We start from the raw sequence: 25560 nt of genomic DNA on the forward strand, positions 1-25560 counted from the left end.
TGGATTACCAGCAGAGGTATATAAAACCCTACAAGATGTACTAAGCAATGTAATGCTGCAAGTATTCAATGAATTATTACTTAAAGCTAAAATCCCGGACTCATGGATGGAGGCATATATAACTTTAATACCAAAAGAAGAGGCAGATCTGCAACAGATAAAGAATTATAGACCGATATCTTTATTAAATGCAGATTATATGATTATTGCATCAATCATGGCTGAAAGATTTAAAAAATTATTAAATGAGTTTATACATTTGGACCAAAATGGCTTTTTATCAAAAAGACAAATTAGAGATAATATACGAATTATATTAAACACATTAGAATATTATGAATTACACTCAGAGAAACAAATAGCGTTTTTTTTAGATGCACAAAAGGCGTTTGACAACGTGAATTGGCAATTTATGATAAAATAGTTGAAAATGATGGATTTTGGAGGCAGATTTATAAATATGATCCAAACTATATATAGAGACCAAGTGACAAAGGTGATGGTAAATGGTGAAATGACAGAGAAAATAGATATTAGAAAAGGAACAAGGATGCCCTCTATCTCCATTATTATTTATGTTGACATTAGAGATTTCAAATAGAAAAGTGAGACAGGAAAAGGAATAAAAGGAATGAGAATCAAAAAAGAATATAAACTACAAGCATTTGCGGATGATTTGGTGTTTATCATGGAAGACCCAATTGAGACAGCGCCAAAACTATTAGAACAAATAGAAGAATATGGGAAACTAGCAGATCTGAAAATCAATAAAGATAAGACAAAAATACTAGTTAAAAATATGAGAGAAAAGCAAAAGAAGGAGATGATGGAGAAAATTGTGAAGAAAGTGAAATATTTGGTCATTTATCTGACATCAAGATGTGCAGCATCTTGTGCAACAATTATCAGAAACTGAAAAAACAAATTGAAATAGACCTGAAGAATTGGAGACACTTGCAATTATTACTAATGGGAAGAATAGCATTAATAAAAATGAATGTATTACCAAAAATATTATTTTTATTTCAAATTATACCAATAAAACTGGAGAAAAAATATTCTGAAGAGTTGAAGAAAATAACATGGAAATATGTTTGGCAAGGAAAGAGAGCAAGGATCAAGTTAAAAGGTTTTAACTTTTAATGTTTTATATATGGTTTTTAAATGCATTGTAAGCCACCTTTAGTCTTCGGAGAAAGATGGCATACAAGTTGAACAAATAAATAAACATAAAAATGCTACAAGATACAAGAATTAGAGGTGGGTTTGGCCTTCTGAATTGGGAATTGTATTATCAAGCGGCAGCGTTAACATGGATTAAAGAATGGATTTTATTAAGGAATACAAGACTATTGATATTGGAGGGTCATGATTTACAACTGGGTTGGCATGCCTTTTTATGGTGCGGGGAAAAAAGGATATATGGATATTTCCAAAGACATTATGTAAGAAATGGTTTGTTATCAGTGTGGGAGAGAGTGAAAGAAAAACATTATTTGAATATTCCAATATGACTTTCTACAATAGAAGCGGTGACATACCCAAATATCGTGAACATGGGAAATATTGTTAGATATAAAGACATTTCGAGACTTCCGGCGGTGACGTCATCACGAACGGGTGAGGAAACGGAGGCTCCGTCTCTGAAACCCAAATTTCCTCATTAATTGCTCTTTAAGGGCATTCCCGAACTTGGAGGGATCGGGAAACGAAAGAGGAATTCGCGAAGCCCCCTGGTGTTGCGCTGTCATCAGGGAGGTCGAGCGATCAACCTCTTAAATTGGTGGAGAAGAAGTCGGCCTTATCGGCGGACAGCCTGATGGCGCCCGCCTAGATTGAAGCAAAAAGTGGAAGCAAATCCGAGTGACTGTCAGATAGATCACCTACAATAGAGACGGCAAACGGGACGCGCGATCGAATCAGAGGAAGACAAGTGAGTTATAACAGCGGCGATACAAGAGGAGAAGGATGGTGGGCTTCCACTTGTCCAACTATGATAGCCCCAGGATAACAGGTTCTATCATTGTCTCCACGACCACAAATCGCACCAACTCCCAATGTTGTCCAATTTCAAGTCTCGCCAGTTCTGTCACATGTATAGCAGGCTGTCCGCCTAGGGTTGAGCCGTCCATTTGTTTGAACTTAATGGGAGTCTGCAGAGTTATAATACGAAGACCCAACCCTTCAGCCACTGACCTCCGCAAGAGACAGCACGTACACCCAGTGTCAACCAAAGCCCCTATGTGTTCTGCCTTACCCGTTTTTGGGTGTTTCAATGTTACCTGGACTATAAAGGGACGTATAGGAGCATATACCATAGGGTCTCGGGGATCCGTTTCATCTTCGGTAACCTCCGGCTCTTCTGGTACCCGAGCGGTTCCCGAGTGACCATGTCTTTCTTCACATCTACTAAGACCACTTTCCGTTGCTTGCATTGCAATACAAGAATGTTCCGACGTCACTTGTGACCGTGGGTTGGTTCTTTCCCCAGGACTCGATGATTGTGAAGCCGATACCCAGAGAGGTGGAAGCAGACATTTGACCGCTCTATGCCCCTCCTGGTCACATCGGTAGCATCGAAAAGGACGTCTTGGAGGAGCAGTAGATCTGGCCCCTATAGGCATGTTCAGTCTTACTACTCCTCAGCCTATTTGCGGTTTTTCCAATAGTTTTCGTGGTTGGCCCAGTACTTCACCTTGTGTACGAAACTCCTTTAAACCAATATCCAGTTCTACGGCCGCTTTATACCACTCCACAATACAAGCACCAAGCCCCCTATAAACACAAGCCTGGCGTAGCACCCAGACCCATGTGAAACTGGTGTACGAGTAAACGCTCGGAAACTAGCAGCCCTCCTGCTAGTTTCCGAAAGTCTTGTACGTATTCTTTAGCTGCTTGACCCCTTTGCCTCAATGAGACTAAATCACCTTCGACAATTGCTTGAGTACTTGCATCATCCTCGAACCTACACTGCAGGGCTTCCAGAAAGCAACCTAAATCCACGAGCTCCTGGGCATGCATGTTGTGTAATCCAGCTACCCAGTCAACCACATCACCACTTAAGGTCATAGTAACAGCCACCACTCTCGCCCATGGAGAGGAATAGAAGTGTCCGTAGGCATCCCTGTAGCTAATTACTTGGCTCAAAAAGAGAGCCACATCCGGATTACTGTCAAAACTAGCCTGCAATGGAGGAGGCCCCCAGGGGATTTGCTGTGGCTACAATCCAGGCACCCAAACAGGACCTGGGTCCCTACCACGTGCAGAGCCTTCGCCTCCCTGATGGCTCCTCCATGCTTCTGTCTGTTGATGCCTAACCGCTGGTTCCCTTTCCGTTTCTCGCTGGACCCTCCCATGGGTTTGGGTTGTTTCATGCAGCCCCAACGTTGGTATCATCTCAGGGTGGGTGGGTTCCTCCCCCCTCCCCTGATACCGCTCTTTATCCATCCTCAATTTGGGACTCGCCAGTCTAAATCTGCTCTCAGATGGTCCTACCGATGCTCCACTCCCTCCCTGCCAGGTAGCCGATGATTCCAACCCTGGAGCCCATGGCTGCCAGGAAGGAGCATCCCTAAAGCTGGCCTCCCCAAACCTCTCTCTCAACAATTCCATCATGGTTACTCCCGATCCAGTAGAGTAAACCCACTCTCCCTCTTCCTTGTCAGTCCACTGTCGTTCTCTCCAACCTTGATATTGCAGACCTGAGGGGGGTTGTGTTGGCGCCCAAAACCCCAGTTTCCCCCACAAAGCCGAACTATGCCACCAATGTCCTGAGGACGGCTGGGTATTTTCTGCAACCGTACTCTCCTGACTCCCCTGCTTTTCCTCTGGTTGAACCGCTCTCTGTTTGGGACACACCACCAGCTGTTCACATTCCCCCTGTTCTTCTTTTCCATCCTTCGTCCCTTCAGGCACTTCTAAATCCAAAATGGCAATCCCCTCTTCCGTACCTTCTGCCATCTCTCTCTCACTTCGCACCTATTTCTCGAAGATGGAAAGCTGGTCTCCGACTTTCTCTCAGCCCCTCTGGAGTCGCCAGTGCTTCACCGGGCGCATACAAACATGTACACACAAAAAGGAGGATTTGTTCCAAAACCCGGTTTAATGGAGGCAACATAGTAGCGTACAGTAGAGACTGAGCTGCTAAGCAAAACAAAGTCGGAGACACCCTAGCTCTCCACCTGTACTGTTTTATAGGGCGTGGATACAGTTAACTATCATTAGGCAGGCAATGATTTCTCACAGCGGTCACAATCAAAGCTGCCGCTTGTTCCATTCATGCTCATCGCAGGCATACGACGTCATTCCCCTCTGCACTATTGTCTCTTCAGCAGCTGATTTACATTCCCATTCCACCCCCCCTCTTCTTGCCTTCCGTCCATCACCCACTATTAGTGTACATGGTGTTCTAATACCTCCCTCCACCATGTTTTGTTGCTGGAATCTGTCAGTATTCTCCGGATCCTCAGGCAATATTCCTCCCCTTTCATGGTCTTCAATACCATCCATCAAGGTGATGTATTGTCGAGAGGCTTTTGACACTCAACATGTGAGGCCAAACTGCCTGTTGGGTGGCAGAATCAGGAATGGGGGATAGGAAAGGCTTAACTGCCTGTTGGATGGCAGAATCAGGAATGAGGGGGGGTTTAGGAATGAGGCTTAACTGCCTGTTGGATGGCAGAATCAGGAAGGGGGGGTAGGGAAGAGGCCTAACTGCCTGTTGGGTGGCAGAATCAGGATGAAACATGTAACAGAGATACCCATTGTCATCAGGGCACTTGGTACCATGTCCAAGAATTTTATAACATACATTAGCAAATTGCAGCTTCCTGCAATAACACCAGCAGAACTGCAAAAAACTGTGCTACTTGGAACATCATACATTTTAAGAAGGTACTTGGTTGATATCTAGGACGCTGGCAGCAACCCGTATCAACCATTAGCACCAGTCAATGATATTTGTGATTGCATTTTTGAATGTTCAGTTGACTGAGTTTCATATTTATGAATAAAGATAATAATAATAACAACAACAACTTTATTGTCATTGTATGTGTATACACAGTATACCCGTACAATGAAATTCACTTAACACCCAAAGACCAGGTCCAACACACATAACAATCCCCAAACACATTCCCACCCACCACAATTCCCCACTCCTAAACCACCCAAACATTCAAACAGACCAAGATTTAGACAAACAAGATGGAACAGAGGAACTAGCCATATTGAAAACATTGTCAACAAATTGGGGTTTACTTCTAGTTGTCAGAAACTAAACTAAACAAATCAAAGATTGCATGATTAGATGAATGCATTTTTAACAGGACAACTGATTGTCACAGACTCTTTTAAACTATACCAAATTTGGTGGGCTCAAGACACAAAACAGCAGAATCTCCATACACTATTACTCATTGCTCACCACTCTTCTCACTCCTCCTGCTATTTCTGATGAGTATACTCATGAGTATTCCTAGAAAAATACATCTTTCTGGCTCCTTTCTGTTGCTTTACCAGCGTCAGCACCCTAATCTTCCTCTTTTTCTCTCACTCTTGGTTGTTTCATAGCAAAGCTTTTATAGGCTGATGCTAGTAAAGCTTCGCTGAGCTGATGGGGGGGAGGGGGGCAGGACTTAAAGAGAGCAAGAAAGAAAGAAGCACAGATACCAGCAATTTCCTGGGTAGTTTGCTCTCTCAGAACTGAATTGCGGCAATGGGAATACCAATGCAAGTTAAACAGCAGGGTTTTTTTTGGCAAATATCACACTCAGAGAAAAGTGGCAATAGATTTTTTTGGAAGTCATGGTCACATGAAATCCACACTTAAAAACATGCACTTAACAATGGTAACTGTAAGCAAATGAAAAAAAAATCTGGAGTTGGAAAAAAAGACCAAAATGGATAGTAGAAAGTTGATCTTTTTTCATGAGCTCAAATAGCTTTATTGTGATATAACACCAGAATATAGTAGATATCTATAAAAAACTCTCTATAGTGTATATAAAGTATTCCTTCTATTCAGCATTTTTAAAAAATGTCCATTACAACTTTGAGACATTGTAATTTTATTATATTTCTTTTAAATACCTTTTGCTTCACAAACTAAACACAAAATGTAAAACTAATCTGAATTAGGGATATTACACAGTGCTATTCAGTGGTAGCAAAACACTTACCCCAATGAGTTCATGTCACTAACTAGGCTGTAAAAGCAAATCTAGCAGACATGACCAAGATATGCACCATTAAACAGCAAACAACTGATGTTTTGTTCGTTTTGTTTTACAAATATTTCCAGCAGCATAGCTTTTATACCTCCCAACTGATTATTCTTGTTGCATTCCTCTTTTCATTTGAAGGCCATGAGTTTGTTCCCTTTTTTTAAAAAAAGAAATGCAGTTACCTTTGTGTATTTAAACTAAGGATTCAGAGTACTTGACCTGCCATCCAGTATGATTCATATTTGCACAGTTTGTCCTGCAGCTGACAGAGATAACAGAAACATTATTAGTGGGACAGTGTGGTGCAATTAACCGGATAGCGTTTTGTGGGGAAGGAGATAGGACGTTACAATAAATGGGCATTCCAGTGGCTGTAAATGTTCCTTGATCTGTTTGATTAGGGAGCACAATTGGCTGTTGGTATGACTGTTGTGGCAGTCCTTGAGACCCCTGGGTCATTGGCACCTAGAAGACAAGGGAAAGAAACAAATTAAGGTGCAAATTGAAATAGTCAATCTTCTCTCTTGTTTTATTTCATTCACAAATCAGAGTATTGAAAACAATCCTGTATTTATTTTTGTTCCATTTTGGGTCCAATCATGCATTTAGAAAAGAAATACCAATACAATGAAAAGCATGGATGTGATGTCACTTTCAATTTTCTACTCTTTCATCCTTAGAGTCAAGTACATATTTTTTCAGCCATAACAGAAACCAGGAACAGTAACATTTAAGGAATTAATTGGCTTCCATTAAATATTTTAATCTGAGGTTCAAACAAAGAGCTAGAAGAGGAAAAGGAAAACTAGAAGGATATTGATATACAACTCTCAATAAGGGTGTCTAAAATCTTGTAAAAACTTCTCGTACATGCATAGACTTCAGAAAAGAATGTGAATTAATCTCACTTTTTTGTTTCAAAACCACAGTGAAGATGAAAAAAGAAAATAATAATAGCTTGAAATTAGAATATTGGCTTTGAATTAGAATATTGGCTTTGAATTAGCAACCAAGGGTAATTTTTGATTTGTGTGCATCAAATTAATAAAAAAGGGAAATAATTTTTTAGGGTGTGACCCTGATCACTGAATGGCAGTTTGAGTTTGAGAAAAAGACATATAAGGAACTATTCAGGAGAAGAAGAAAAAATACATTTTCATAGTCCAGTTCTACAATTTTCCTATGTAATCGCCGATAAAATTCTTCCTGTTTTTCATTTGGTGCATATAATGCTATAAAAAGTATTTGTATTTGTTTGAAGTTCATTTTAATTTTGACCATCAAGAACTTACCTTCCTCATCTTCAAAAATTTGTCTACTCTTTCTTAAATATTCAGTACCACTCCTCTTTTACTTTGTTGTATCAATGATGTAAATAGTACTCCTAGTTTTGGATATTGTAATAATTTTGAATGCTGTTTTCTAATATGCACTTCCTGTAAACATATAATATCCATCTTCAAATTGTTTAATTTAGTCAATATTCTATTTCTTTTTATTGCCGCATTCAGTCCATTTACATTTAAAGATATTGCTTTTACTTCCTCCCCCATATTTACTTGTTGCTAGTTTTTAATTTCATCGCCCTAGTCTCTCTTTGTTCCAGTGGATCTTTAGCTCTCGCTGTCAGCTTTGGAAGCCATATTAGACCGGAAGTTTCCATGCTATCACCTTCTCATGTGTAGGAAAGTAGGAGGGGAGATTTAATAGAGGGGTTGTTGGTAGACATAATAACATTCTTCCTGTTGGTCAAGGTCAGGGCGATCTGGCATCTGGAGAAGGAGTGGTCGGAGTGCTGAGTCGAGATGGGACGGACGTTGATTGGAGCATGTGATTGACTGAGGAGTGAGGGGATGGTTTTGAGGGTTTTGATTTACTGAGGGAAAACCCGGACCTTTCAAATTCGGGTTTTCCCAGATGTGCCAGTTTACCTATTCTAGTAAAGAGAACTTTGGAAAATGCTTGCTTCTGCGTCTTTACTCGGAGTTGGGGTTTTCTGGAATGCTGACATTAACCCGAATCTCTCTTAAAGCCTAACAGCACCCCGTAAGGGGGCTGTTGGAGGGTGCTGAGCTCTAGCATCTACCTAAACCTTGGGTGGTGCGAAGACTCAGTGAAGATGGAGGAGAAAGGAGAAATCGTAAAGGGGGCCGTGGGGATGGATGCTCAAGGATTTACCAACTCCTTACTTTCTCCTTCTGAAGAAATGGTGCAAGCCATTGAGGCTGCAGAGGAAGCCCGAAGGCTGGAGGTTCCGCCCAAGGTGTCAGATTCCTGGAAGAGTTGCCAGTCGGACCCAGCTCCAGGAGGGGAAATGAAGTCGCCCCGTGAGCCAGAGTGGAGGATGGGGCAGCTGTGGGATCCGGAGACTCCCAGGATTGGGACCTGTTGCACCCAATGCGAAGTCAATCTTTAATTGGGCTCCCGGAGCGTTTTGAACAGATGGAAGTGGAAAGTTACGCACCCACCTCCCAACCTCTTGAGGTGAGATAGAGATTAGCGCAATCTACATCCACCTTCCCTGATCCGGGACCTGGAGGGGAATTAGTAGGGCAGAGATGCCCCTCTACCTGGCCAGGGGTGAAACAAGTGAATCAGTGCAGCCTGGACATCCTGCAGCTGTGAGACACCAAACGTAGCCAGCATACGGAATGCAAAACCTCCCTTTTGGGGCCCCTTGCCAGCCTGCGTTTGTGCTACTTCCTGCTGAGAGTATACCGCCAGGCTGTGGATTTTATCCTGGCCAGGGGTGAGTCCAGTGCCAGTGGTATCCAGTGCCGTCTGTTCCAAGCTTCCAGGGATCCCCATAGCCCCAATATATCCTAAAGATCCTGGCACCACAGGGGGGACTAATCCAGTAGCTGGCTGGAGTACCCCTCCCTCTCTCCAGCCCAGCAAGCAGCTCAGCAGATGGGCCCCCTCCCCCAGCAGCCGGCTGAAGTACAGCAACCAGGAGCAGCTTCGCAACAAGTTCCAGCTCACCCAGCCACTGCTGGGGCCTCTCTACCCGCGAGGCCAATTCCACCCCGCTTCAGAGCAACCTTTGATGGTATGCCTGCCAAACTGGCTTATTTCCTCAGCAGGGTCTGGGCTCATGTGGATCAGTACAGAGACCAATACGAGTCAGACCGGGACTTGGTGTCGGCGATTTCCATTGGGATGAATGAGGGAGAGGCTTCTGAATGATAGCCCAGCTGCACAATGAGGGCACTGCAGAACTGAATGATGCTGACAGGTTTATTGCGCTGCTCCATGTCTGATTTAAATGACCAAATAAATGAAAGTGAAGCCACACTAAAGGTGATGAAGCAAGGTAATCAACCCATAAAAGACTTTGTATGGATCTTTAGATGAATTGCAGGGAACCTGGGGCATTGGCCAGACCACATACTCCCACACTATTTTAAAGAAGCTATTGACCAAGAAGTCAGAAAAGCATGTGGTATCCAGGGGATGCCTGAGCGTCTGCACGACTGGTATACCATGTCCATAGCTCTAAACAGATAAAGATAAAGAGCCTTGGTAGTACAGTAGTTTAATGCATCCTGTTATTAACACAGCTGCCTGCAATTTCTGCAGGTTCGAATCTTACCAGGCTCAAGGTTGACTCAGCCTTCCATCCTTTCTAAGGTAGGTTAAATGAGGACCCAGTTTGTGGGGGCAATAAGCTGACTTTGTATAAATATACAAAAGTATGAAGGCTATTGCTTAATGCATTGTAAGCCGCCCTGAGTCTCCGGAGAAGGGCGGCATATAAATCAAATTAAAAAAAAAAATCCACCCCTACAGCAAAACCCTAGCAGAGAAGACGCCTTGGAGAGTGTTATCTAGACAGCCCATTTCAAAGGCTACTGAAATCACCCCCCCTTCAACCGGCAGTGGCAATTAAATGCTATCAGTGTGGACAACAGGGACATCGAGTTTCTGAGTGCCTGGCCCCTGCCCCAGTTCCACAACAATGTCCTGCCACAGCTGCACGAGGCAGAAGGGCTCCAAGAAAAGCCCCAGACACCAGCCAATTTGCCAGACAAGCTGTAGAGGTTCCCCTCCCCACTGAAAAAAGCGAGGATCCTCCAGCTAAAGAAGCCCCACCCCCCTCCGGCAAGGCTAGCGAAGATGAATACCCGATGGTGAGTGCACCCATTCCCCCCTTTTCAATTAAAGTAAAACTGGTGGTGCCAGAGACAGGGAGGCAAGCAGAACTGCCAGCAATAATAGATACCGGCTGCACCAGATGTCTAATTGGATTTCCAGTTGTTGAACAATTGGGGATCAGAACAGCAGCTTTAAAGCACCCAATTAAATTTCACCAGGTGGATGGAATATTAATTGGGGGTGGGGGTTCTCTGTCACCCATATTACAGAACTGGTTTAATTAGAAATTGGAAGGCATAATGAACACGATTTATAGTAACCCCAAAAATGTCAGAATCTGTCATACTGGGCCTGGCTTGGCTGGACAAATGGGCCCCCACCATCAAACCAAAAAATCAGAATAGGGGCTGGCCCATTACCTCCTGGCCCTCCTCCCAAAGAGCAGCCTGCCCATAAAGGCCAGCTGCCTGAACCAGCTGCAATTTATTCAGACAAGCCTCCAGGTGAACACCAGATTCCTAAGGTATATACAGACTTAGCCGAAGCTTTCAGTGAGGAGGAATGTAACCTCCTCCCCCCTCATCGGCCCACGGATTGCGCCATCGAATTAGAACTGGGAGCCAAATTGCCAAAACCCAGGATGTACTCCATGACACCTGCTGAAATGACTGAGTTGAGGAAGTACATTGACACTAACCTAGCCAGAGGATTCATCGAGCCTGCGAAATCTAGCGTGGCCATTCTAGTTTTGTTTAAAGAAAAAAAAGATGGTACGCTGAGATTGTGTGTTGATTTTAGGGGAGTGAACTGAATTTGCATACAAAATACCTAACCCCTACCACTAATGAAAGACTTGCTAAACCACTTGTCAAAAGGCAAGATTTCACCAAGCTAGAGCTAAGGGAAGCCTACTACCTAGTTCGCATAAAAGAGGGAGACGAATGGAAGACTGCTTTTAACTGCCCCCTGGGCAGCTTCCAATTCTGGGTCATGCCTTTTGGACTCCAAGGGGCCCCCGCAGTCTTCATGCAACTGATCAATGAAGTTTTGCACGAGCACCTGTATAAGGGGGTCCTTGTTTATCTTGATGACATTCTTATATTCAGTGAAAGTATGGAAGAACATGCCAAACTGGTCAGACAAGTGCTGAAAAAGCTCCTAGCAGCCAAGCTTTATGCGAAGTTGTCCAAATGCGAGCTCCATAAGGAGTTCTTGGACTACCTGGATACAGGGTGTCGAATCAAGGAATCGAAATGGACCCAGGGAAGGTGAAGGCAGTGTTGGACTGGCAACACCCACGAACCTGTAAGCAGCTTCAAAGCTTCCTGGGGTTTGCAAACTTTTACAGACAATTCATCCCTTTCTTCGCTGAGGTTGCTCTCCCTTTGACAGAATTGCTAAAAGTTGGGGAGTTGGGGTTTTCTGGAAGGCTGAAACTCGCTCTTTCTGAGGGCCCTTTCCTCTTTGGCTTTTTCTTCTTTGTCCTTAATTTCATCTTTCTCTTTTGCAGCATCTACCTCTCCTAAATCTTCATCCAATGGTCCACAAAATTGTAGGTAAAATATTTTCGCTTTCTCACTCGAATTGAGTCTGTATCTGTTCTGCCCCAGCTTCGAATTCCCAGAGAATGTGACACACACCAAGCTTCTCAAACACTGTTTAATTCCAAACAAACCCCTTTCAAGAATGCAGGCTTCCTGTGCAAAGGGTCCTTATCAAAGTTATTAAGAACAAAGTCTGACAAAGGTTGGCAACCAGCCCAGAAAACCAGATATGAGAAGTCGCTTGCTCTCCAAGATGCTCTGTAGTAATTAGATGTTGTTTCTAGCAAGAAAGCACTAGCTGCATGCAACTTAAATAGGCTAAGGGAGTGGCCAATTATCCTCAAGCCCTACTCTTGAGTAGACCTCCTCCTCCTGAGTAGTCACTCCTGCCATTTGGCAGCCCTGCGTGCCTGAGCATTGAGGAGAGGCTCTTCCACTTCGCTCTCTACACTGAAAGGAGCCTCTGGAGGTTCTGAAGGCCCTGGCTGAGTCTCTGCCTCTGGCATCATATCCTCTTCGGCCTCCTCGCTGTCCGACGCAAGTGCCGGCTGCGCAGGCTGCTGGTGCGACACCACACCAGCCTCCTCGTTGGGATCAGTGACAATCCGTGCAGGCCACTGGCAGGCCACAACAGTATCTTTGTTCTTGCCATGTCACCATAATCCCTTCTGGTATCAGCCATCTAAAGTTCACTCCTTTGAGTATTAGGAATTTTGTTAAAAATTGATATTCTCTCCTCAAATCTCTGACCCTTCTAGGTATTTGTTGTAGAATAACAAGTTCTTTATCTTTGTGTTTTAGTGTTGAGGTCCTTGCTGCTTGTATTATCTCTGTTTTCATTGCCCTCTTCGTAAATCTTACGTGTATTTTCTTGGCAATTTATTGCTTATTGCATATCTAGTATATATTCTAAATGCTTTATCAATCTCATTTAAAATCTTTTCCTGGGGTTGTTCCAAAACTTCAGCTAGAATTCTGCAATTACCTCTGATAGGTTTTCTCCTTTTTCTTTTTCTATATTCTGAAATCTTAGGTAGGATTCAGATCTTTCCATTTCTAGCAGAATAATTGTTCTCTCCTGTAATTTGTCTGTTAAAACCAATTTTTCTTCCAACTCCTCAACTTTTTTTCTGTCTTTCTGCTTCTTCCTCTACTTTCTGGATTCTCTCCTCATTCTTCTCCATTATTTCTTTCATTTCTTTTAATTCCTATTTTATATCAGCCAAGAGTAACTGCATCAAATTTCGCAATTTTGTTATCTCTGAAGTTTTGTGTGTTTCTGCTGCTGAGGGACTTGGTGCTGGTTGTGTAAATTTCTTCATTTTCACTTCTCCAGATACTTATAATCCATTTGTAATTTGGTTATAATTCAAATACCTAATTCAAGCAATAACTGAATTGGTAATAATAAAAATAAAACAGGATATAGTAAAATAGCAAGAGTCTCAGATCCTCCCACTCCTTCCAAAATTTAATAATGATTAAAAAAAATTCAACTAGAAGGGGGGAGGGAAAGGAAAAGAGGGGGGGAAGAGAGTCCTTTGGGAGAAAGGGCGGCATACAAGTTTAATAAAATAAATAAATAAATAAATAAATTTCATTCAATTCTTGCAAAGTTTCAAACCAGAAAATAGGAAAAATAAAAGGATAACTTGAAGTCTTTTTTTTGTTCTCAAAACAAAGCTAATCAGACAAAAAGTAAAAAAAATAAAAATAAAAATCAGTCCACAAATTCAGAGAGAAAAAAGGGAACAGGTTTCTCAAATGCTTTTGAAGTCTAGTCTCCACTCCCTTCTCCACAGCTGGCCTATTTATCTTCTAGCCAAAATGTCAAGGTCAGTTATCTATTAGGTTTTCTTCAAAGTAGAAAATGTACTTCTTTTGCTATTTCTTCTGCCGCTAGGTGGCACTGCAGTCTAACTTTCAGGTCAACTCAGTACTTTTAGTACTTTCACTTCTCCAGACAAAAGTATCAGTAAGGATTCAGCATTGCAACAAACTATTTAAAAATGTATATTCTGTTCATTCATTCAAGGCACTGATATCCAAATATTCTTACAGTCTTACAATCCCCAAGTCTTCTTTTCTTCTGCAATTAAAAAAATTGGTAAAAATTTAAAAAGGCTCCCAGTCATGCATTCCTTGCCGCTCAAATTTCCAGATATGAATGCGAGCACACACCCGCACCCACTCCTCGCTTTCAGCCACTCTTCTCCACCCTATCAGTCATCCAGGTAGATGAAAGAGAAACTTTCTGATCAATAAAATTAAGTTGATCGCACCTCACTGTCACAGGCTGGTCTTTCGGTTTCTCTTTTGTTGCAGCTGTCCCAGCTTTTCAGCGACTTCTAAGTCGCTTTCCCATGATATCCGATTTGAGGAACTTCTTCCAGACTTTCCAGGAGATGGCAATCTCCCTGGGTTGATCGGTACATGCTCCTCTTGTTGGTCATCCCTGTAGGACGACTTAGATCACAAAGGAGTCTCTGACAGCAGGGATATCGACGACTCTTTGGGAGCCTCCAAAGAGTCTGTCTTGCCCCATGACGTTGGCCATGCCCCCCCCAATAATCATAAAATGGAAAGGACAGCAACAGAAAAAGAGATGGACAATGAATCAAAGTTTGTGTAAAGATAAAGAACATAGACAGATGCTAGAAAAAGAGTTGACACTATTCTTTATGGTAAATAAAAAAGAAGGTACTTCGACACAAAATTTATGGGACACTACAAAAGCTTACATTTGTGGATTGACAATAGCGTATAAAGCCAGGAAAAATAAGGAAAGGAAACATCAACAAGAAAGACTACGAGAAGAACTTTAAAAAGAAGAATATTGTTATGTCTGCACAGGCGTGAGCAGAGACTTTTCTTCTGCCATGCAGGTGTGGGACATATTTTAATATTATTGGTTAAAGGCTGATAGTTTTCCTTTAAAAGGAGCTATCAGCCAGAAATTGCATGCTGGTTTTACTGAGTCATTGTCCGCAATAAACACGGCTGTTTGAAGTTTGGCTTCTTCTCTGTATTCCTACTCCCACACATTCCATTGGTGACGAAGGAGGAATGGCTGGGCCCTGAGCCAACATAGAGATAAAAGAGGCACGCATGAGTGGAAATTGTTTGTTTTGGAAAGAGAATGGCTAACTCACTACAATTTGTTCTGTTTGATCCTGAAACACAGACATGGGATTCTTACCTAATCCTTTTTGATTGTATATTGGAAGCTAATGACTGTACAAATATCACAGACAATTGTAAACAAGCATTTTTTTCGAGCATTTGTGGAAAAGAAGTGTTTGAGATAGCAAGGGCCCTCATTGCGCCCCAACCCCTACAGACAGTTCCTTGGGACATATTATTAAGCAAATTGAGGGAACATTATGCTCCTCAATCATCTTGTATTGCTACAAGACATGCTTTTTACCATAGGGACCAGGTGGAGGGTGAGTCTATCAGTTGTTATATGGCAGCACTCAAGAAAGCAGCTGTCTATTGTGAATTTAGCAACTTAGATGAAGCCCTTCGAGACAGATTGGTCTATGGGGTTCGGGATGTTCAGTTACAGAGGCAATTATTGGCAAAACCAACATTAACGCTACAGACAGCAGTAGAGGAGGCGCAAGCCGCTGAATCATTGAATAGATCGACGGAAGAGATACAGAAGTTGGGCAGTCCCCTGGCGGCTAGAAGGGGGGAAACCGTCCATTGGGGAGAGGTGGAATTACAGGAGGACACTGAAGATGAGGGAAATAATCATGTTGATGTCCATTGGTTGAGAGCGGCTAGCAAGGAGCGTAGATGGACAGAGGATCAAAAGTTGTTCTCCTTGTGTATAGAGTGCGGCGGAAACCATCCAAGAGCTATGTGTCGCCATAAAAACACCATTTGTAGACGGTGTGGGAAGAAGGGTCACTTAGCACAAGTTTGCTGTGCCGTGTTACTTGCCCCCCCAACTGGACAGACTTCAATTCAAAATGGGAGGGGGAAATAGGGCCCACCGAGATTAAGAACCCCAGAGGACGAGGGTTTTACTATTAATATGGACGCTTGTTGTTCAGCGAGGGTGAGCAATCAAACCGGGATTCCAGGAAGTAGTAAAATTTACATTACTGTCCTTATTGTGGGATCTCCCTGCCAGATGGAAGTGGATACAGGATCAGCAACAACAATTGTATCCTGGCAGACTCTACAAAAATTGGTGCCACACGGAGCCGAGTGAAAGCTTATACGTAGTCGTATTTGTTTGAGAGATTATCAAGGAAATAACATCTCTGTAAAGGGTAGCAGAATGTTCCACATAGAATATAAAGACTTCTCTGGGCCACTTAAATTGGTTGTTGTTGAGGGTGCACTGCCTAACCTCCTGGGACTGGATTGATTTGCAGCATTGGGGTTAGAGATTACCGGGGTTTATAAAATCCAGGGAGAAACCATTGGAGAGTTCAATAAAGAGTTCGCTGATGTGTTTGATGGAAAGTTGGGAGAATATAGGGGTACCCCGATATCCTTCAGTTTGGACCCCAAGGTGGCACCAATAAGAATAAAATCGTGGCTGCTCCGGGCTTCGGGAGTGTCAGGGCATTTATTAATCCCATGTTTGGCTCTGGGACTAATTACCCTGGTTTAGAGGAGGAGATGAATCGAGGCTTATTCCTTGTTGCAATATTCCGAAAAGAAACACGAAGAAGGTTTCTAATAAAACTCATTTATTTGTTATAAAGAAAATAAAACACCTCACTAACTAAGAAAAGTTAATTGTTACATTTTTGAAGGTAATTCGGGCCGGCTATCTCTTAGCCGGACCTTTCTGGAAAGAGAACAAAGGAAAGAGTGTGAAGGAATGGAATGTGGGTGGATACGGAAACACGTAGCTTACTGATAAGAAGTTGGCAAAGCTACGGAGAGTCAGATAGTCCAGAAATGATGAGTTCAGCTGGCAAATAAAATAACGCAGTGACATTCCCCTTCTTTGCCAGTTGAGCGAATATCAGTTCATCATCAAATAAGGCACATCGTCTCACGCAGATACTCGTGTTGAGCTGCTGGAAGTGGTTTGTTGAGCATATCAGCAATTTGATCATGTGTAGATACATATTGCATTTTGACAAAACCTTTTTTCACTAAATGTTTTATGTTTTGATAACGGATGTCAATGTGTCTGGACCTAGAACCTGTAAAATGAGATTCAGAAATATAAACCACCGATTCATTGTCTTCCATCACTGTGATCGGTCGGATCGGGTGTGTCCAGATATCTGTGACTAAAGCATCAAACCAAGTTAGGGAATTACATGCATCTGAAACACAAGCATATTCAGCTTCAGTAGATGAACAAGAAACAAAATTCTGTTTACGTACTTGCCAATAAACAGGACATCCATTTAAGAACATCATATAACCTGAAGTACTTTTGCGTGATTTCTTATCACTTGCCCAATCAGAATCTGCATAACAACATAATTCTGCATAATCAGTATGTGTTGGTTCTAACAATAACTTCATGTGTTTAGTGTATTTTAGGTATCTCAATAATTTCTTAATACATGTCCAATGAAACTGTTTTGCCTTACCTACGTGTCGTGATAAGAGATTAACACTAAGTGCAATGTCAGGTCTGGTCCAACTACTAATGTACAATAGTGACCCAATGACTGAACGATAAAGTGTTTGATCTTCGAACTCAGGACTTTCTTCTTGTGTCAAGTTGTGAAAATCTGTTTGCATGGGTGTCTTTGTTGTGTTAGCATCTTTCATGTTGCAATGATGCAAAATTTGTTCAATTTTATCTTCTTGTGAAAGATTAAACCCCTTCTGTGTTTTTTCAATCTGAACACCTAAATAAGTGCTAATGTGACCTAATGATTTCAATGTGAAGTATCTCTGCAAAGCTTTGGCAAAAATTTCACTCATTTGCTTATTTGGACCAATATAAACAATATCATCAACATAAACAAGAACTATCTCATATGCATTGTTAGATCTTTTTGTGAACACGCACTCATCAGTTTCGGACTTAATAAAGCCCATTGAATTTAGTTTGTCAGTAAGACATAAGTACCACATTAAACCAGATTGTTTCAGACCATAGAGACTTTTGTTTAGGAACCAGGTATCTCCTTCTTGCTGTCGGAATCCTGGAGGACTTCTCACGTAGATCTCTTCATCTAGGTCTGCATGTAGATAAGCCGTGTCAACATCAAACTGGAAAACTTCTAAACCAAGGATAGTTGCAGTTGCTAAAGCAATTTTTACACTCTCAGTTCTGACTGTCGGTGAGTAAGTATTTGTGTAGTCCTCAGGATAACGTTGAGCGAAACCCTGAGCTACGAGTCTGGCCTTGTACAGTGACTCACCATTTGGTTTCTTTTTGATTCTGTAGACCCATCGAATGCCAATGACCTTTTTGTTTGCTGGAGGTTTTTTTTTGCAGGTGTAAATACTTTAAGTTTCTTTAGACTGTCCATTTCAACCTGCATTGCATCATACCATTTGTCTTGCTCTGAATCAGGGAGCTGCTTGATTTGTGTGAAATTATCAGGTGGAAGTGTGACATTGCAAATCAAAGGCAAGGGTGCTTTTGTCAGTTGCCAAGAATATCGTTGTGGAGGGATCCCTTTTGTGACCCTCTTGGAACGTCTCGGAACAACTGTCCAATCTTCTTCTGCTTCGTCCTCGTCCACACTTTCGTCGCTAGCATCAGCATCCGCGGCTTGCGAAGACGGAACATTGGGTTGAGAAGAATCAGTGGAATCTTGATCATCAATCTGCATAGCATCAGCAGTATCATCTCTGGGAAAATAAACTCCAGGATCATTGGAATGAATCCTGGACCAGTCAATATCTTCTTCAAAATTAGCAGATTGGGAAATCACAATTACATGTTTAGAGTCAATAAATTTGCTCCACTTTGAATTATCATCAATACCCATAAATCTCAGTCTCTTTGCTGCTGGACTTCCTTTTCTTCTTTGAGCTAAGGGAATGTTCACCATAGCATATGAACCAAAAATATGAATGTTTTTAAGATCGGGCTTGTAGCCATACAACATGAAGAAAGGAGTCTGATTTGTTACACTGCTCCAAGTACGGTTGACAATGTAATTTGCATACTTGATAGCTTCACCCCAGTATATCATATCAAGATTGGCGTCTTCTAAGAGACAATGCATCATGGTTTGCAGTACCTCTCCGTTGTGGGCCGGTGTGTCAGGGGGTGAAGTCTGATGAATAATTCCATTCTTACGCATCCAGTCCTGGAAACGCTGAGATATGAACTCGGCACCACGATCACTCTGGATTCTGGTGATGCGAACTTGGTGTTGGGTAGAAACAAGGGTTGCAAAGTCTTTAAAGATCTGAAAGGTCTCTGATTTTTCTTTCATAGGATATACATATCCATATCTAGAGTAATTATCAACAATTGTTAGAAAATATTTTCTACCACCAAATGATGGCGGGAATGGACCAACTATGTCAGTGTGAACCAAATCAAAAATGCGTGTTGACAGGCGTGTAGCGCGTTTGGGAATGGCTGCTGCTTTGGATTTGGCCTTTTTGCATACAGCACAATCCAAAAACACCTTACACCCCTTTAGATCCAAACCTTTTGCGAATTCCGGCATCTTCCTAAGAACACGGAAACTGGCATGCCCCAATCTTCTATGCCATTTGTGGATACACCTGGAATGCAAAGTTTTACCAGTTAGTGAATTCTCAACATTAACATTTTTATGCGGAACCTCAGGCTTGCTCTGAGCAACCTGTTTACCAATTCTATTTTTGTTGGCTTTAGGAGCCTTAGGAATAGCAACAGGATCTCTCACTGGAGCATCTCTCTCTGGGCCTGTGCTCTGCCTTTTTGGAGTTTGCATACTTGCCTGTGTTTGTGGTTTAGGCTTTGGTTTTAAGTAATAAACACCACCAATTAATATGGTTTCAGCAACAATATCTCCATCTTTAACTATGTAACTTGCTTTTTCAAGGTGGTGAACTTGGAACTTTAACATTCTAGACAAGTGACACTGACTAAGCAAATTACTGGTTGCTGTTGGTATGTAATAAACATCAGGAATGAATGTATCGAGCTCTTCAACATAAACAGTTCCTTTTCCTTTGACCTGACAAGGATGATTTGAAAAAGAATAAAGTTCACGTAGTTCTGGTTCAGGCTCGTGCATCTCTGTGAAAAGTTCCTTTCTGTAGGTAACATGCAATGCTGCACCACTGTCCAAAGTCCACAGGAGTCGTCTGTCGTACTCTGGTTGAGGTTGTGGATCATTGGTTAAAGCCAATGTGGTGAGTGGAGTTTGTGGATCACGCCGGGGACCACGACGACCTTGTCTTCCGCCTCTGCCTCTGCCTCTGCCTTTGGAATCTGTTCCTCTGGGCTGGTATGTGACAGGAGCTGGAACTCGTTGGGGACAATCCCGGGTGGCATGTCCCACACGATTGCAGGTGTTGTACCTTGGCATCCTTGGAGCGTTGGTCCTTCCTTGGAAGGGGCGCTTAGCTGGAGCTCTTGATGTGGGTGGTCCTCTCAAGTGTGGCGTGGCCAACATGAATGCCTCTTCTTCAATTAAAAGCCTACAAACATTGTCCACTGTGCGTTGAGCAATTGGGACTTGGTTAATTTTTGTAACAGCATCTTTCCATTCATAATTCAAAGAGTTAATAATGATGCTGATCATTTGAATATCTTCAATGTTATGGCCTCTTTCTCTCAATTCTGTTCTCAGACCTTTCAGTTTGGTCAAATGTCCTCCAATTTGTTCACCAGGTTTCAATCTCGAACCGTGGAGTTTAGACATTTTTAGTTTTGACTCACCAGTTAGTGGAGAGACAGAGAATGCCTGGTAAGGAGCCTGCACTTGGTATGCTGGCTGTGCTGGCAGAAATGCCTGTGGTATTTGCTGTGCCTGTTGTGGACCTAAAAATGGTCTTGGTTGTGCCATTGGAGGTGGGCCAGGAGGTGGCCCTCTTTGCACTTGTGGCTGGGGCACATATGCAAGGATTTGTAGCTGCTGTGGCTGATGCACTGGAATCTGCTGTATTCCAGTTGCCATTTGTGCTTGAGCTGCAATATTGGCATGACCTGCTGGAGATGCAGTCATTTGCCTTTGCTGTGTTCCATCTAAAAGGACACCAACACCGCCAGGGGGTGTTTGAGTTTGGGCCTGTGGAAACACTTGTGGCATTTCAGCTTCCTGTAGTAAATTACTTTTGCCAGCAGATGGTGCTGCACCTTTAGCTTCGGGCAGCTTTGCATACGGGGCATTGTATGCTTTAGAGTAGGAGTGGTTATGTAAGACATGTGTAACTTGATCAGGGAGACTTTCATGTGACGTATGCAGTGCTCTTTGCCTTAATTGGCCTGACACAGAATCCACCAGGGGGAGTGTCTTTGGCTCTGAGCAAGAAGACAATATGGCGCTTTTTGAAAAATTTAAGTTATCTCCCATATCTTGCTCAAGCATAGATATAGCCATTTTTGCCTGGGATAGCTGCTGTTCATAGAGTTTTATACGGTCCCGATAGGCTTTCATAGCCTGCTCATCCAGGGTGAGCTTAGAGCTTCGAGGAGAATAATGAATTGTTTCTCTCTCTGCGTGGGAGGAATTTTGCTCAGCAGTGTGCTTTGGCCTTGCATCGAGCGTTACAAATTCAGAAGGTTCTGGGAAGACTTTTTCAGAGCTTGGAAGATCAGAAGAAAATGTTACTGACCTCAGTCGTAAATCATCATCTTCAAAAACAGCTTCTGTCTTATCTGTCTCCATTTCTATTCCCACGGCTTTTTTCTTGTTCCAGGCGTGTGGCTGTAGTAAGGGGCTGGAAATCTGGAAACCCCCTTTCTGCCACCTTCTCAGCAAAATACATTTTGTATTTGTTTTACTTCTGTTTCGGCATCTCAGCAATATAATTAGCGTACCTCAGTAGCTAAAAACTAATTGCCTGTGCGCTCTTATCAGAAATAACGAAACAAGGAAAAAAACCATAAATCAAACCGTCCGAGCTACCAGAATGTCAGGGCATTTATTAATCCCATGTTTGGCTCTGGGACTAATTACCCTGGTTTAGAGGAGGAGATGAATCGAGGCTTATTCCTTGTTGCAATATTCCGAAAAGAAACGCGAAGAAGGTTTCTAATAAAACTCATTTATTTGTTATAAAGAAAATAAAACACCTCACTAACTAAGAAAAGTTAATTGTTACATTTTTGAAGGTAATTCGGGCCGGCTATCTCTTAGCCGGACCTTTCTGGAAAGAGAACAAAGGAAAGAGTGTGAAGGAATGGAATGTGGGTGGATACGGAAACACGTAGCTTACTGATAAGAAGTTGGCAAAGCTACGGAGAGTCAGATAGTCCAGAAATGATGAGTTCAGCTGGCAAATAAAATAACGCAGTGACAGGGAGAACTCTGCCTTTTTGCAGAGCTGGGCGCTGGAACCGGACCAATCAACAAAATTAACAGATGGACTAATTAAAAAGGACGAGATTTGGACTTGGGACCCTAAATCGCAAGTATTTTTAATGATTTTACAAGTGTTTTAGAGTGAAGGAAAAAAAAGTTTAAAATGGCGACTGCTGAGGCTTGAGAAGAAGAAGAAAGCCGAAAGTGAAAGTCCTTCAGTAACAAGCTACAAAGTAGCAGAATAAACAGTGCTGGCTAGAATCTGGAAAAAAAATATCTATTTTAAGTTTCTTTTTTCTTGGAGATTTGTACTTGATCTTGTTTGGGGAAAAGTTTTCTTTCTTTAAAAAGAGTTTGTGTGTGTGGCAGGATGGCGTTAAAACTAATAAAGCTTGACAAACAAGCAGTGGGGGGGGGTGTTCCCCCATTTACAATTATGTGAACAAGTTCTGAGCTTACAGACTCAGCAGAATGGCTTTAATTTAAAAGAATTTGTCCAGGAGGAAATGGCAAGATATCACGAGATTGTGAACCAGAAACTTGAAAAATTTAGGCAAGAAATTAAAGAAATGATACAACTAAAGTATGATAATTTGCAACGAAAGATTGTAACAGTGACTAATGCTTTTTCAGAAATTGTTATAAAGATGGATACAAATATCAAGTTATTAGAGTCTAAAATGGAGGAAGTTGATGATAAGATTAATAATTTGGACAAATAATTGAAAATGATTTGACAAATATTCAAGACAATAGTTTAGAAGTAAAGTCTAAAAAGGAAGCTGTTCACGAGACTTACAATGCAGAAGATATAAAGCAAGGGATTGAAAAAGAAATTACAATGATGAAATACAGGCTCATGGAATTTGCGGTTAGAATGAGAGGGTTACAGGAAAATAATAGAGATGATTTAAGAAAAATATCTGCTCAAGTTCTGGCCGGGATTTTAAAGGTTCATCCTGAGGAGATATCTTGTAAGATTGAAAAGGCTTATAGAGTAAATTCTTGGATTGCAAAGCAAAGGCAATTGCCTAGAGATGTGGTGATTTACTTCACAGACAAAGAAATAAGAAATGATATTGTGCAAAAATCTTTTAATTCTACTCTACAATTGTATGGAAGAAAGAACTGGATATATAAAGAGTTGCCGCCTAAGATTCTAAAAGATAGAAAGAAATTTGGATTTTTGGTGACTGAGCTAAAGAAACAAAATATCCCATTCAGGTGGGATGTTCCAGTTGGTATAATATTGAGATATCAAGGAGAAAGATATCAGCTAAATACTGTTGAAAAAGCGGAAGAATTTTACTACAAGGTTCTCCAAAAGTAAAATCAACAAGAGATAGAAATTCAAGATAAGGAAAAGGAGGTGGAAGTAATGGAAAAACAACAAGTTACAGAGGTCCCCGTAGATGAGCCGCTTCTGGATTCTCCTTCAGAGGTTTCAGCTGGACTATTTATAAATACAAGAGAGGCGGCTCTGGATTCTAAAGTGATGACTTATCAAGTTACAGACCAGCATGGAAATCAATCAGTTGATAGACTCATAGAACCAGAATGGAGATTTAAGCCACAAAAGCAAAACCAACAAGATCAAATTATAGATCAGCATGAAAACCAAACAGTTGATATACAATTTATAGAAAGGAAATCAGGATGGAGATCTAACCCACAAAAAGTCAAGAAAAGAAGAAGCAGGTCACACAAAAACAAAAACTTTTAAACCAAACAACAGTGTAATGCCAGTTATTTAAGAGATGATTGAATATACGAAAAGATATTTGAGGCGAAGTATTGGTTTATATTATCCTGAGGAGAGTGACAGACTTCTGCAGTGCTGTACTTTTGGGATGTGAAAAGGGCCTTAAACTGAAATGATTGGAACTATCTTTTTTTTTTTTTTTTTGGACTCTTTGATAAATATATTACGTTTATGCTGAGCTACAAGGCGAGAGAGTTATGGAATTGGGGCACGCAGATGATCTGGCTGTTACCCTATTACGGTGGTTGGAATTAATAATTTGGATAAAAGACACCTCTATAGACACTATATGGAATACAAATATAAAGTCACTCGGGTGGTTGTTGTTGTTGTTGTTGTTGTTGTTGTTGTTTTTTATGAAGATATTTGCTATTGATGGGGGCAGATGGTAATTGAAGATATCGAACATACTGTTGGAATTAGGATGTGATGTTGCCCTAACATGGGTGATGGAGTTTACAATCCAGCTGAAAGACATTACAGAAGATATCATATGGATTACAAGCTTAAAGTCTTTTTTAAGAGGATTTTATTTACATAAGGGAATATTTTTTAGTGGTGTGGGCAGAAGAATAAAGATATTATGAATTATTAAGTATGGTAGTCTTGTAGGAAAGTGGGTGGAGACAGGTTAGTTTATTGATTGTTTAGTTTAAGAAAAGGGATATTATGTTGAGATATGAATATATGTAAAAGATTTGAGTTAAGAGATATAACGATGGGGGTGAAGGAAATGGGTAGACTATGAATTGAATAAATGTTAAATTAGGATTTATTATATAGTTTTATAGTGGAAGGTTGCTTTGAAATGTTATATTAATATACATAAAAGATTTGAATTAAGAGATATATGTATGGGAGGGTAGAAAAAGGGTAGATTATGAGCAGAAATCGCTAAACTGGGAGATATAATAATATTATTATGCTAAATTAGGAGCTATTATATAATGTTATAGTAGAATGTCATTTTGAAATGTATAGTATAAGGGGGATATGATAATATTATTAGAAAGAAAGGGTCAGCATATGGGGATGGAGTAAGGGGATGGTAAAGTATTATATAATCTGTTATGAATTTGAGTTTTATTATGAAGAAGCCACAGGGGGAGGGGAGGGGGAGGGGGGGTTAGGGAGGAGGGGGGAAAAGGGGGGGGAATTTGTATTTGAAAAACTTTTTCAATAAAATTTGTTAATTAAAAAAAAAAAGAATAAAACCGAGGAGGGTGCCATTTGCACTAAAGCCCAAAGTTGACGAACAACTAGATAAATTGATTCAGAAAGGTGTACTGGAACCGGTGGACCATGCCAAGTGGGAGACCCCTATCATGACTCCAGTGAAACCAGACGGGTCGATCCGAATTTGTGCGGATTATAAGTGTACATTGAATAGGGCTCTTCAACATAATGCTTATCCATTACCAGTGGTGCAGCACTTGTTACATTCGTTGGGGGGGGGTCGGTTAAGATCTTTGCAAAGTTAGATCTTGCTCAAGCATATCAGCAGCTCCCTGTAGATGACG

General features: G+C 41.5%; 1 protein-coding gene across 6 annotated transcripts in view; it reads right to left on the reverse strand.

Annotated features, from left to right (window-relative positions):
- Positions 1 to 6054: 6054 nt before the first annotated feature.
- The window catches only part of ARPP21 (cAMP regulated phosphoprotein 21), a 468982-nt gene continuing 449476 nt past the window's right edge, over positions 6055 to 25560 (reverse strand). For all 6 annotated transcript variants that reach the window (XM_087892466.1, XM_087892468.1, XM_087892467.1 and 3 more), the window contains one exon: positions 6055 to 6692. The gene's annotated coding sequence lies outside the window, so the exon portion shown is untranslated. The remainder of the gene's footprint in view (positions 6693 to 25560) is intronic.

Source organism: Pantherophis guttatus, chromosome 4, assembly GCF_059756535.1.
Source record: "Pantherophis guttatus breed Tessera chromosome 4, ASM5975653v1, whole genome shotgun sequence".
Taxonomy (NCBI): domain Eukaryota; kingdom Metazoa; phylum Chordata; class Lepidosauria; order Squamata; family Colubridae; genus Pantherophis; species Pantherophis guttatus.